We start from the raw sequence: 15744 nt of genomic DNA on the forward strand, positions 1-15744 counted from the left end.
TTTGATGAGCTGTTTTTTGTTATCCACCACCTCAGGTTGCTGGTTGCTCAGTTAAACAATTACCTTTAAATGTTTTGAACAAATGCCTCTAAGGATTGGGCCTCTTCATACCAAGTGAGCTCTGATTAGTTCAAATAGTCTTATAGGTAAATTCCTCCAAAGAACCATCATCCACGTCAGATAATGGCAGTGTTCTGGGGCTAAAGCTTTGACAGTACCATAACCCAGTTGACTTATTTCACAGTGTGGTTTTTCAAAGCTACCATGCAGTTGGAGAGAGAGGGATGGGTATAGGACAAGTTAAAATGCCATTGAGGCACTTTGACCATTTTGAGTAGCTATTTTTCTGGTGTATATATGTTCCATAGATTGTACAGGCCTTTAGTTAGCTTCATGTGTTCTGAAAAAGTTGATTCTATAATTATTGTAAATTTTTCACTGATATGTGGGACAGAGAATTTTCTCAGAGACCTGAGCTTCTGCTTGCAAATTGCTGTGAAGCCTTAGGGTACAGCCCAGTTTGACCCCATGCTGGGTTTTGAGGCCAACTCAAGGGCTGGCTCTCTGCCCTCCTTTATGCTGCTGGTGCTTCTAGTAGTGATTGTTTTCCTGGCCTTTACTACTAGAGCACTTCTTCCTGACACATCTTGCTTCCAGAGAAGGAAATGGAGCCGCAGGGCCAGGTTCAGTGCACAGAGATGGCCTGCAGGCATCTGAAGAAGTATATCTGAATATCTCTTGCTCTTGGTGGGCAGACATAAGAAACAGATGTACCAGAGGGGCCAAATTATGGTCACCTCACCAGCAACCTACTGGCTGGGAGGGTCTGGGGAAGAGATGCGAAGATGACAAGGTTAAACTACAGAACAGCATTTCATATCAGGTAGCAGACCTACATCATTTAAAGGGGTAACTTGTTGAGCTTAATCAGGAGTTTCTTCCACAAGAAGATCAGCTTCAGCACTACAGACAGAAAAGTACTTTCCTTGTGCAGTGGTTAGCATATGAGACTTTTCAGTGTGGACAGCAGGTCAAGGAATTAAGAGCATGATATGAAGAAAAATTAGCAGACCATTTTTTTCAACAAAATCAAGAGACTCACAAAGTTCAAGCAAATGATGGAGAATAATCAGGTGTGAATGATCATGTAGTAGCTAAAAATATTCCAAAAGTAGCTGAGAATGAAGAACCCCCAAGTTATACTACATATGGGAAAGAACAAATCAAAGAGGTGGTGATGTGGGATGGCTGGAATAGAAGAGAATGACCTAGTGATGATCTTCCCACTGCTTTAAAGAGGACTTCTATTTCAGTTTCTGAACATGGAACTCATCAAACAATTTCCCATCTTCCAAGTAGACAACCTCTGTCCACAAATTTGGCTGAAGATGCACAGGTGAACCACAATGCAAACCTTGGTACTCAAAACAGAACCCTTCTAACATTCTTCAGCATTTAACTAGAGGCCCAAACTTGGAGAGTGAACCCAGAATTCTAACAGCTGTACTAAACAGACTTCCAAGGATAAATTTGGTGTCTTCCATAAATTGAAGCAAAACAATGAAGAATGAGAGCTTCAGGTGGACTTTGCAAACTGTGAAAAGCAGCATTTCAATGATGTCCTTTCAATCCTAAGGAAAAACTTAAAAAAAACATAAAGTACTGTAAAATGAAATTTCTACTCCATCATTTTTACTTTTTTAATAAAGATCAGTTCTATGGGTTGTAAAGATACATTGAGATAGATTTAAGGAATATTTTAATGAATCAATATATCCATGTATATATGTGAACCTTTTCCTATTATATTCTCTAAGTAGACACTTTATTTGTTATGTTACGGTTGAGCCAAAACAGTTAATCTTTGCATTTAAAGCAAACTACTGTGTTTTTCACATTTTATTGAGCCCAATAATTCTTTCCACAAGTAGACAAGCAAGGAAAAATTGTTGTACATTTTATGTTTCACATAGTTTAATCAGAGTGAGAACAGTTACTCAGTTGAAAACTTTTTATGTAGTAATGTATTGTTAGCCCAACAGATGTTCTATATCTATCCCTTATTTCATGATCTTCAAGGAGTTATACCTATAATAATTACATAAAAAAGGGGAAATGGAAAATAAACACTGGACAACATGTGTACAAAATTCCCTCCCTACTCCTGTTATTTTACATGAGTGCTAATGTGTTTTGGCAAATAAGTTTTCAGTTGGGGCCTGCTAAGACATGACAGTATTCATGAGTTATATCTTATATCTTATTTGGTTCTTGAACTTGTGGAATGCAGGATTCATATGTATTTTCAGTTTTTATTTTTTCCTCAAGTAACACCAGTACTGCTTCACTATGGCCATCACTAGCTAATTTTTTTATATTTTCATAGTTCAGACTGGTGAAGATATTTGTGATTGAAATGCCAGATCCTGAAAGGGGCTAAATCTACTTTGAAATGAATCTGCAATCAGGATTTCAAAGCTTTTCTGATCATTTTAGTGATCTTTTATGACTAGACTTTTTCAGAAGTACTACATAAAGAATTTTAGCATGTTTTTATAAATGCACAAATAAATGTAAGTACAGTGAGGTCCCCTACTATTTTATTAAAATAGCTTAAAATTTATAACAAAAATGAATCATTGTCATTAATATGTTAGTTAAGAACACATAAAGCTCATATTTGTTAGACTTACAAAATTATTTAAATGTATTTGCCTTTTATTTAACTCTATTTAATAAAATGTATAAGTTAGCTAATCCCTGTTCTCTGATTTAAATCATTTTAAAAATCTTATCCCACCTCCTAAAACAAAAAGTTTTAATCATAAATAGAAATTTAAGATTGTCAACCCTGTTTTTCAGAAGGATGACTGTTAATTGCACACAAACAACATGAAATGCATTTCCCCCTAGTTCTAATATTTCAGTCAAAATTCAGACTAACAGTGGCTAAGAGATACGTCATTCACTTGCTGAGGTGCTCCAGTTCTTAAACTTCAGCTTCAAATTAATTAATGACCATGAAAAGATGCAATAATCTACTGTTTTTCCCACATTGTCAAACAATCCATGACTTTATCGTAATTAGAATCAGGCCATATTTAAGAAGTATTATGGTTCACAGAATTTTTTAAATGTAATTAAAGGGAAGTGACATACATCTTTTGGGCCTTAGTGTGAGGAGATGAATCTAAAAATACTCCTAGTTGTACTTCTTTCTATTTAATTTTGTAAAATCTGTACAAAAGAAAATCATGAAATTACCTTAGTTGCTTTGTCATAAAAACCATTTGGTTGTATGGTAGCTATTACATAGCAAAATTTCTTCAATTAACAACTAAGAATTTTTTTTAAGTTTTATTTATTTATTTGAAAGGCAGAGTTACAGAGAGAATGGAAGAGACAGAGAGAGAGAGAGAGGTCTTCCATTTACTGGTTCACTCCCCAAATGGCCACAATGGCCAGAGCAAGGCTGAGCCAGGCTAAAGCTAGGAGCCAGGAGCTTCATCCTGCACTACCATTTGGCTGTCAAGGGCCCAAGTACGTGAGCCCTCTTATGTTGCATTTCACAGACCATTAGCAAGGAGTTAGATTGGAGCTAGAGCTGCTGCCAGGGGGTTGAATTGGTGGCCATGTGGGTGCTGGTGTCACAGGTGGCAGCTTTACTACACTACAACACCAGCACCAGCAGCCTAGACATTTCATAACTGGAGAAATCCCAGACTAATTGATAATATTTTTGACCGTATTAACTATGTGAATCTTTTAAAAAAATATTTGTTTATTTGAAAAGCAGAGTTAGAGATGGAGGAGGCAGAGAAAGATCTTCCATCTGTTCACTCCCCATTTGGCCACAACCACTGGGGCTGGGCCAGGCCAAAGCCAAGAGCTTCTTCTAGGTCTCCCATATGGGTGTCAGGGGCCTGGATCAGAAGTAGAGCAGCTGGGACACTTACTGGCACCCATATGGGATGCCAGTGTCACAGAGGATTGCTTAATCTCCTATGCGACAACAACTACCCTATGTGAATCAACATTCTACAATCTGTTTTAGACATACTGTTTTTATGTTTTACTTCTGCCTTAAGCTTTCAGGTTTTCTTGATGTATTTTTTGCCCTAATTTAGTGTTAAGTTGATGGAAATCATCTCTTGCTGGGTTCTGATAAATTAAAAATTGAAAAAAAGAGGCTATTTATCTCTTTATGAAAGACAGAATCTTCCATCCACTGGTTCATTCCTCAAATGGTTGCAACAGCCAGGAGCCAGGAACTCCATCCTGGTTGCCCACATGGATGGCAGGGACCCAAGTGCTTGAGCCATTGTCTTCTCTCTTCTAGGTGCATTAGCAGGAAGCTGGATCAGAAGCAGAATACCCAGCACTCAAACCTGAACTCTAGTATGGAGTGTAGGCATCCTAAGTAGCGGCTTAACCTGATGGACCACAACATCCACCCCTGAAGTCATCTGGAATCTTTTCCTTTTATCAGTTTCCAAGTCTACTAGTTTTCATAGAATTTTTCTTTAATTTGTGGCTTGTAATTTTTTCTTCCAGCGTCTTTAATATTCATGATTCCTTGAATGGTGTTTTGCTACTTTTCTTTTCTCAATCCCCTTGTGTTCAAGGAAGTTTCTGTCTCTAATAACTTCAATTTCCACCCAGATGGGCAATGATTCTCAAATTCTGTCCTCATCCTAGAGTTTCCTTCTGCATTCTGAAATAATGTTTCCTGGCAATTCTGCCTTATTTTCCAGAGAATCTTAATGTTTCCACATGAACAGTTCTGTCTCACTAAAACTTTTTAAAAAAATGTAAAATGTCATCCTACTTTAAAACATATTTTATTTACTTAAAAGGCAGGGTGACAAAGAGAAAGGGAGAGACAAAGAGAGAAAGAGATCTTCCGTTCTTTGGTTCACTCTCTCAAATGGCCGCTACAGCCAGGGATAGGCCAGGCTGAAGCCAGGAGCCTCAGACTGAGTCTCCCGTGTCGGTGGCAAGAGTCCAACCAAGTATGTGGGCCATCATCTAGTGCTTTTCCAGGCACATTAGTAGGGAGCTGGATTAGAAGCAGAACTAGGCCGGCACCGTGGCTTAACAGGCTAATCCTCCACCTTGCGGCACCGGCACACCAGGTTCTAGTCCCTGTTGGGGTGCCGGATTCTATCCCGGTTGCCCCTCTTCCAGGCCAGCTCTCTGCTATGGCCCGGGAAGGCCTTGGAGGATGGCCCAAGTCCTTGGGCCCTGCACCCGCATGGGAGACCAGGAGAAGCACCTGGCTCCTGGCTTCGGATAAGCGAGATGCGCCGGCCTCAGCAGCCATTGGAGGGTGAACCAATGGTAAAGGAAGACCTTTCTCCCTCCCTCTCTCTCTCTCTCACTGTCTAACTCTGCCTGTCAAAAAAAAAAAAGAGTACATAGGAAAAGTAGTGATTTTTCAAAGATTTCTAATTCTAAATGTTTGAAATAAATTTGTTGTCACAGGGATTGGTGTCATTTGAGGATGTGAGTGTGGACTTCAGTCAGGAAGAATGGCATAAAATGAACCCTGCTCAGAAGACCCTGTACAGAGATTTCATGCTGGAGACCTACAGCCATCTCGTCTCAGTAGGTAAGCAGACCTTATTACGTGTCTCCTTGTAGAATATATATCCTTTCTTTTTCTGTTAACTTTTTTTAAAAAAATATTATTTATTTATTCGAAAGGTAAAATTGGAGAGAGGGAGAGGCAGAGGCAGAGAGCAAGAAGTCTTCAATCTGCTGATTCACTCCTAAAATGGCCACAAAGGCCAGGGCTGGGCCAGTGCAAAGCCAGGAGTCAAGATCTTTGTCCTAGCATCACACATGGGTGCAGGGGCCCAAGCACTTTTCCAGGCACATTAGCACAGAGCTGGATCAGAAGTGGAGCAGCCAGGACTAGTTCTAGTACCCATATGGGATGCCAGCACTTTAAGCGACAGCTTAACCTGCTATGCCACAATGTTGGCCCCAATATACATCCTTTTTAAAAATTATCATGACATATGGGCCCTTATAGAGATGAATATTGTACTGGCTTTGAATTAAGAGGTCTAAGGTTAAGAGACAAAAATGATGGTTTTATCCCATTGAAAACTTTGCCATGTTTTTGAATCTTCAGAATCCCAAAAGCCCATGAATCTCATCTATATATATTCTCAATTATTCTGTTTATAGGATATTGTGTTACCAAACCTGATGTGATATTCAAATTGGAACAAGGTGAAAAGCTGTGGTCCTTGGAGGACAAATTGCTAAACCAGCAGGAACCAGGTGAGTGAACACTGACAGAAAGAGATCTGGGGTTGTTTGACCTTAGAAGAACACTTTTGTTAGTTTATTTTTTTAATTATTGAAATAGTTATTGAAATATAATGCACGTATCATATACTTCCTTATTTAAAGTGCAAAGTTCAGTGACTTGGCATATGCACAAATTTATACAAACATCACCACAGTCAATTTTCATCACTTCCGAAAGTAACCTGTATCTTTCAGTTATCACCCTTCTAATCCCTAGCCTCTCTGGTCCTAAGCAATTACTAATGTCCTTCTGTCTCTACATTTGCCTATTCTGGACATTTCATATAAATGGAATTATATAACATTTGATCATTTATTACTGGTTTCTTTTGCTTAGTTTACAAGATTGATATGTATCAGTACTTCATCCTTTTGTGGCCAGATAATATAACATTGTATGGACATACCACATTTTGTTTGCCTATTCATTAGCGATTTGCCTTTTGGCTGTTGTGAATAAAGCTGATATAAACATTCATTTACATGTTTCTATATGGATATATGTTTTTATTTTTCTTAAGTATATACTTAGGATGAAACTGCTGGGTGATACAGCACCTCTTTGCTTATATCTTTGAGGACCTAATTTTTCTGATTTATACACATCCTCACCATAGTAGGAGATTTTATTCCAACCATTCTTATGGATATTAAGTGGTCCCCTTGTGGTTTTGATTTATATTTCTGTTAGTCTGCTGGAGCTTTCATAATAAAATACCATAAGCTGAGTGGCTTAAACAACAGAAATGTATTTCTTACAGTTGTATAGGCTGAAATTCCAAGATTAAGGTGCCAGTAGGTTGATTTCTGATAAGGCCTCTCTTTTTCTTTTCTTTTTGAAAGATTTTATTTATATATTTGAGAGGCAGAGTTACAGATGGTGAGAGGGAGAGACAGAGAGGAAGGTCCTCCATCCATTGGTTCACTCCCCAAGGGGCTGCAATGGCCAGAGCTGAGCCAATCCAAAGCCAAGAACCAGGATCTTCCTCCAGGTTTCCCATGTAGGTGCAAGGGCCCAAGTGCTTGGGCCATCTCCCACTGCTTTTCCAGGCCATAGCAGGGAGCTGGATCAGAAGAGGAGCAGCTGGGACTAGATCCGGCGCCCATATGGGATGCTGATGCTGCAGGTGGAGGATTAACCTACTGTATCATAGCACCAGCCCCAGGCCTCTTTTTCAATTCTACAGTCACCTTCAGACTGTGCCTTCATATGGCCTTTTCCTTATGCACATGCAGTTGAAGAGAAAGAATATCCTAGTGTTTCTTCCTTTACTTACAAGAACTCCTGTCCTGTAAGTTAAACCCCACACTTATGACCTCATTTAAAACCATACTTCCTCATTACACATGAGGGTTAGGGCAATAACATGAAATTGGGGAGGAGACATAGTTCAGTCCATAAAAATCTACTGGATCAGCCAGTACCATGGCTCACTTGGCTAGTCCTCTGCCTGCGACACCGGCACCCTGGGTTCTAGTCCCAGTTGGGGCGCCGGATTCTGTCCTGGTTGCTCCTCTTCCAGTCCAGCTCTCTGCTATGGCCCAGGAAGGCAGTGGAGGATGGCCCAAGTGCTTGGGCCCTGCACCTGCATGGGAAACCAGGAGGAAGCACCTGGCTCCTGGCTCAGATCAGCGCAGCACATTGGCCGTAATGGCCATTTGGGGAGTGAACCAACAGAAGGAAGACCTTTTTCTCTGTCTCTCTCTCTCTCACTGTCTAACTCTGCCTGTCAAAAAAAAAATCTACCTGATCACTTAGGACAGCAGTGACCTTTTTATATGCATATTAGCCTTTGTCTATGCTATTAAGCAATCTTGGGAATTTTCAAGTTACATTTTTAAATTATTTATTAAAAGAAAGTAAAATTATCAGAATTATTAGGAATAAAGCATACTTACGGAACATTTTTGTTATGGAGAAATATAAATAAAGGGCATAACATAAACGTTGACATAATTTACATCAAGTCTATCTTCCAGTCAATGCAAATAACTGGATTAGTTGAAAACAATATCTCTAAATAAGTGACTTAGAAAAATTGTAATGAAAGATGTTGAATTAATAAAATAATTTAGGACTCATGTCCTGTTATTAAGATTTTAACTTAGGGAATAAGTGCATTAAATGAAGAGTCCCTTTTAGCTCAAGAGCACAGATTAGAGAAAACCTTAAAGTATTTTAATGACTAAACAGAAAAGTACGTCAGTGTTCATAAAATAATGGAAAGAGAATTGGAAATGAAAAAAAAACTGGTGTTAAATTGGAAATGGCATAGAAAATTAATTAATTAAAAAATTATGTAGGATCTCTGTATTTAATGTGCTGCACACTATTATTTAATGCTATAACTAGTACTCCAATAGTATTTTTTAAATTTTGTGTTGCTATATGGGAGCAAACTGTTGAAATCTTTACCTAATATATACTAAACTGATCTTCTGTATATAAAGAGAATCGAAAATGAATCTTGATGTGAATGGAAGGGGAGAGGGAGCGGGAAAGGGGAGGGTTGCCAGTGGGAGGGAAGTTATGGGAGGGGGGAAGCCATTGTAACCCATAAGCTGTACTTTGGAAATTTGTATTCATTAAATAAAAGTTTAATAAATAAAAAAAAATAATGGAATTCTAACGACCTAAAACTCAGTAGAATTAGGAACTCATACTGTCTCCTCAAATAAGGAACTCATAACTCTGTCTCACCTGAACATTAAATAAACACCCCTACAGAAGGTATTAGTGACATTTTTATTAAAGTGGACCATACATTCCATTGTATGCCATCTGCAAAAAACAAACCTTTCAAGTTCCTACAAAATAATCATACAATATTGAAAATATAAATTTTAAAGAGAGAATCACCACAAATATTACTTGAACATAGTTTGTAAAATCTAGAAATTAATAATTGAGTAAACAAAAACACTTGAAAAATTTTCTAAGTTATCTTTTAAACATTGTATAAAAGGAAATCAAAACCAAATTTATATAATACTTAAGAAATTATAAATGTAACTGCAAATTAGAAACCTTCAAATGCAGCCAAATTAGTGAGCATTGATTAAGCAGGAACAGTAACAAAAGTACATTGATGAAAACAGAAGACTTTGAAAGTAGAATCAGAAATTATTACATTGTAAACTGAGAAACAGAATGTTCTTAGAATAAAAAATGAGCTGACATTGTTGTGCAGCAGTAAAAGCCACCACCTGCAACACTGGCATCCCATACAGGTGCTGGTTCATTTCTCAGCTGCTCCTCTTCCAAACCAACTCCCTACTGATAGCTTGGGAAAAGCAGTGGAAGATGGCCCAAGTGTTTGAGCCTCTGCTACCCATCCAGGTGGGAAACCCAGATGAACCTCCTGGCTCTGAGCTTCCACCTGGCCCAGCCGTCACCACTGAAACCATCTGGGGAGTGAGCCAGCAGATGGAACATGTCTCTTTCTCTGTCTCTCCCCCTTTCCTTGTAATTCTGAATTTCAAATCAGTAAATGTGTTCAAAAAAGAATAAAAAACAAAAAATAGATGACAGACAAAAAAAGGAATCATCTACATATCTATCCTTAAACTATAATCTTGATTAACTTATTAATTAGAATTAGGTTTTGGAATTAGGCAGTTTTCTTATCTTCTTTATTGATTTTAAAATGACCTTTTTAATCCTCACAAAACAAGTATTGAAGCATTTTAAGGGACTATGTTGAATTTATAAATCAAATTAAGGAGAATTGTCATCTTAGAATTTAGAATTTAGTTTCCCAGTCCATAAACAAAATATACCTCCCACTTATTTAGGATTTCTTTCATTAATGTCTTGTGGTTTTCAGTATACTATACCAAGGCTTTGGTGCTATGATAAATGATACTGTTTCTCTCATTTCAGATTCCAGTTGATTTGTTCACAGGTGTAAGATTGTTTGTAGACCACATATTCTGCCCTTGTTAAAAATTCTTACTAGGGAGTAAGCATTTGACATAGCAGACCATATTAGAGACCTGCTTCTGATTCCAGCCTCCTACTCATGTATACCTGGGAAGCACCAAGTGATGCCTCAAGTAGTTGAGTCTCTGCTTCCTTTATGGCAGACCTGAGTTGAGTTCTAGGCCCTTGGCTTCAGCCTGGGCCAGTCCTCGGAGCACATCAGAGAATTCACACTGGAGAGAAACCCTTTGAGTGTAATGAATGTGGGAGACCTTTTGACCATATTTCTGTACTTAGAGCACATCAAAGAATTCACACAGAGGAGAAACCATACAAATGTAATAAGTGTGGGAGATCTTTTACATATAATTCAGCCTTCAGAGCACATCTGAGAACTCACACAGGTGAGAAGCCTTATGAATGCAATAGCTGTGAGAAAACTTTTGCCCACAATTCAGCCCTAAGAGTACATCAGTGAAAACACACAGGACAGAAGCCCTATGAATGTAATGACTGTGAGAAAACATTTGCACATAATTCAACCCTCAGAGCACATCAGAAAATTCACACTAGAGAGAAACTCTATGAATGTGGTGAATGTGTAAAAACATTTTCCCAGAAGACACACATCAAAGAATTCACACAGGGGAGAAACCCTATAAATGTAATTAAAGTGTGGGAAAACTTTCTCACAGAAGTCATACCTCACTGGACATGAGAGAATTCATGCAGGGGGAAAAAACCTTATGAATGTAACATATGTGGGAAAACTTGTGTCTATAAGTCTGCTCTCATAGTGCATCAAAGAATTCACAAAGGGCAGAAACCCTATGAATGTAATGCATGTGGGGAAAGTTTCTCCCAAAGAATATACCTTTGTGCACATCAGAGAATTCATTCAGGGGAGAAACCCTATGAATGTAATGTCTGTGGGAAAACTTGAACAGATAATTTGGCCCTCAGGGGACATCACAGAATTCACACAGGGGAGAAACTGTATGAATGTAATGAATGTGGAAAGACTTTCTCAAAGACATCACATCTCAGCGCATCTGAGAACTCGCAGAGGGGAGAAAACCTACAAATGTAATCAATGTGGCAAAACTTTCTCAGAAAAGTCATATATTAGTGCACATCAAAGAATTCACACAGGGGAGAAACCCTATGAGTGTACTATATTTGGAAAAACATTTGCCCATAATTCAACACTCAGAGTACATCAGCGAATTCACACAGGTGTAAAGTCCTATGAATGTAGCGAGTGTGGAAAAACATTCTTCCAGAATTCACACCTTAGTGCACACCAGAGAATTCACACTGGGGAGAAACCTTATGACTGTATGAATGCAGGAAAGCTTTTGCTCAAAATTCAACTCTCAGAATAAACCAGAGAAATCACACAGGAGAGAAAGCTTATGAATGTGACAGATGTGGGAAAGCCTTTGTCCATAAGGCAGCTCTCAGAATACATCGCACCAGGATGCACACCAGAGAGAAAACTAATGTGTAAAGAATTTGGGAAGTCCTGAATTAGTTCAAGTGTTATTAGGTAACAGAGAGTGGGGGAACTCATGTCATGAAGATGGATAAATGGTGCTACATAACAAACGTGGTAGAATGCACAGTGAAAGAAGCTTGAGCACAGAACTGGATTCTCCATTTTACATCTTTACAAGTTGGTTTTCTTTTTTCCCATGCATTAAGTTTGTAGTCTGTTGAGCTCTTACAGCTGTAGTCTATTAAATGCATATATTTGATCAATTCTTTGTCCAAGTAGGTTGAAATCTTTTGCATATATGTCCAAAAACTAGAAGGGATCAACTTATTGTATGTGAGAGACTTAACATGAGGAGAAAACTTTGTATTAACATCTTGAATAGTTAGAAGCCTTCTTTAAAAATCAGGGAGGTCTAGGGGTAGGCCTTGTCATGCAGTGGGTTAAGCCACTGCGTGGGATCCTGGCACCCCATATAATAGCCTGCCCAAGTCCTGTCTGCTTGCAATCCTGCTCCCTGCTAATTCTCCTGGGAAAGCAGCAGAAGATGGCCCAAGTGTTGGGCTGCTTTCTCCTACACAGGAGACCCAGATGGAGTTCCCAGCTCCTGCCTTTGGCCTTTCCTATCCCTGGCCATTGCAGCCATCTGGGGAGTAATCCAGTGGATGGAAAAAATGTTCAATAAATATATCTTTTGGCCGGCGCCGCGGCTCACTAGGCTAATCCTCCGCCTTGCAGCGCCGGCACACCGGGTTCTAGTCCCGGTCGGGGCACCGATCCTGTCCCGGTTGCCCCTCTTCCAGGCCAGCTCTCTGCTGTGGCCCAGGAGTGCAGTGGAGGATGGCCCAAGTGCTTGGGCCCTGCACCCCATGGGAGACCAGGAGAAGCACCTGGCTCCTGCCATCGGAACAGCGCGGTGCGCCGGCCACAGCGCGCTACCGCAGCGGCCATTGGAGGGTGAACCAACGGCAAAAGGAAGACCTTTCTCTCTGTCTCTCTCTCTCACTGTCCACTCTGCCTGTCAAAAATTAAAAAAAAAATAAAAATAAATATATCTTTTAAAGAATCAGGTAGGACTCAGGGAGAACAGAAGACTTTATAAAAGTGAGCTGCATTAAACATCAAGTAATTATAGTAAAATTCTATATGTTGTATAAATGACTTTTTTTCCACCTGTTTTCAGAAAATAATTTTCTGAGAAGATTTGTCAATCTCAGAATCAAGGATAAAATTACTAAGAACTGATGTACTAAAACAAGTACTTTCATATGATATCAAAAATTCTATATAAAATTACAAGAAAATACTTACAGACAAATTCACTGTAAAAAAGTCTTTAAAGTGAAAAAAAATCACTTGAGGGGGCGGAGCCAAGATGGCAGATAGTGAGGACGTGCGCCTTAGTTTGGGAAAATAAAGTTTCATAAAAGTGGAATTACTGTAGCCTCAGGAAAAGACTCCAGAAAAAAACTGCAGAGGAAACGCTTCCGGATCTAGTGGATGTGAAACAGAGGACTTACAGGGAGCCCACCGCGTGGAAAACCAACCAAGACGAGCCGAGCGGCGGGAGACGAGCCAGAGCCACAGAATCTCGCCAGCGTGGGAACCGGAGGGGGGTAAGACAAAGACCTCAGAAACCTGAGACATTGGGGGGGGACAAGGGCCTCTCCCTTCACTCACCAAGCAAAACAAAGAGCACCGCGATTTTACATATGTAAAGCGCAGCCAAACTCAGTAACTTTAGTGAAACTCGAGAACACATTGAGGGCTGCATAAACTCATTGTGTGGTCCCAGGGGTAGATAAAACGAATACTCACAGAGGCCAGATTTCAACTACCCTCAACTCCACTCCCAACTGAGTCAAAAAAAAAAAGAGAGAGAGAGAGAGAGAGAGAGAGCCAGCAAGGAGCAAGTGAGTGAGCAATCTGGGAGAGTGTCTCTTTACACAGCCTTAAACCTGAAGAATCAAGCATAGCTCTCTGGCCACACCCATCACAGTCCCTAAGGCTCCAACAAAGCAGACAGCTCACTTAGAGGAATAGTTTAACGAGAAAAAAAAAACACCACAGCAAAAAAAAAAAAAAACACCATAAGTTATCTCCAACATGCCAAACAACAAACATAGAAGCTGAGGTAACAAGAGCAAGGAAGACACTATGACGCCCCCAAGTGAACAAGACATGCCAATGCAAGATTATGAAGATGAAGAGATAGAGGAAATGCAAGAAGCAGATCTCAAAAAATTGATAAGAACATTAAGAAGTTCTCAAAAACAAATTCTTGAACTACAGAAATCCTTAATGGACAAGATAGAAAATCTCTCCCGTGAAAATGAAATATTAAGGAGGAATCAAAATGAAATGAAACAACTAGTAGAACAGGAAACTGAGATAGTGACAAAAAACCACAAGGAAATGAAGAACTCAATAGATCAAATGGCAAACACATTAGAGAGCCTTAAAAACAGAATGGGTGAAGCAGAAGAGAGAATATCGGAATTAGAAGACAGAGCACAGGAAAGGAAACAGTCAAATCAAAGAAAAGAAGAAGAAATCAGAAATCTAAAAAATACTGTCAGGAATCTACAGGATACTATTAAAAAACCCAACATTCGGGTTCTAGGAGTTCCTGAAGGCATGGAGAGGGAGAAAGGATTAGAAGGCCTTTTTAGTGAGATACTAGCAGAAAATTTCCCAGGTTTGGAGAAGGACAGAGACATCCTAGCACAGGAAGCTCATAGAACCCCTAATAAACATGATCAAAAGAGATCCTCACCACGGCACGTCGTAATCAAACTCACCACAGTGAAACACAAAGAAAAGATCCTAAAATGTGCAAGAGAGAAACGCCAGATTACTCTCAGAGGATCTCCAATTAGACTTACAGCTGACTTCTCATCAGAAACCCTACAAGCCAGGAGAGAATGGCGAGATATAGGCCAGGTACTAAGAGAGAAAAACTGCCAGCCCAGAATATTATATCCTGCAAAGCTCTCATTTATGAATGAAGGTGAAATAAAGACCTTTCACAGCAAACAGAAATTGAAAGAATTTGTCGCCACTCGTCCAGCCCTGCAAAAGATGCTTAAAGATGTGTTACATACAGAAACACAGAAACACGGTAACCAATATGAAAGAAGGTAAAGGAAGGAAACCTCACAGCAAAAGATCACAAGAATCTCAAACCAGATATTAGAAAATATCTTTGGCAAATGGCAGGGCAAAGTTACTCCTTCTCAATAGTCACATTGAATGTTAATGGCTTGAACTGTCCAGTTAAAAGACACCGATTGGCTGATTAGGTTAAGGAACAAAACCCATCTTTTTGCTGCTTACAAGAAACTCATCTTTCCAACAATGATGCATACAGACTGAAAGTGAAAGGCTGGAAAAAGATATACCATGCCAACAGAAATGAAAAAAGAACGGGCGTAGCCATCTTAATATCAGACAACATAAACTTTACCACAAAAACTGTCAGGAGAGACAAAGAGGGGCACTATATAATGATTAAGGGATCCATTCAACAGGAAGATATAACAATTATCAATGTATATGCACCTAATCACAGGGCACCAGCTTATTTAAAACACTTGTTAAGGGACTTAAAGGGAGACTTAGACACCAATACAATAGTACTGGGGGACTTCAATACTCCACTCTCAGAGATAGACAGATCAACAGGACAGAAGATCAACAAGGAGACAGCAGATTTAAATGACACTATAGCCCAAATGGATCTAACAGATATCTATAGAACATTTCATCCTACATCTAAGGACTTTACATTCTTCTCAGCAGTACATGGAACCTTCTCTAGGATTGACCACATACTAGGCCATAAAGCAAGTCTCAGCAAATTCAAAAGAATTAGAATCATACCATGCAGCTTCTCAGACCACAAAGGAATGAAATTGGAAATTAGCAACTCGGGAATCCCCAGAGCACGTGCAAACACATGGAGATTGAACAACATGCTCCTGAATGAACAACAGGTCATAGAAGA

The 15744-nt window shown here is 39.3% G+C and overlaps 1 pseudogene; it reads left to right on the forward strand.

Moving 5' to 3' along the window:
* Positions 1–528: 528 nt before the first annotated feature.
* LOC133754928 (protein GOLM2-like) lies at positions 529–10721 on the forward strand (annotated as a pseudogene).
* Positions 10722–15744: the final 5023 nt, after the last annotated feature.

The sequence above is a fragment of the Lepus europaeus genome, unplaced genomic scaffold, assembly GCF_033115175.1.
Source record: "Lepus europaeus isolate LE1 unplaced genomic scaffold, mLepTim1.pri SCAFFOLD_32, whole genome shotgun sequence".
In the NCBI taxonomy this organism is placed as follows: Eukaryota; Metazoa; Chordata; class Mammalia; order Lagomorpha; family Leporidae; genus Lepus; species Lepus europaeus.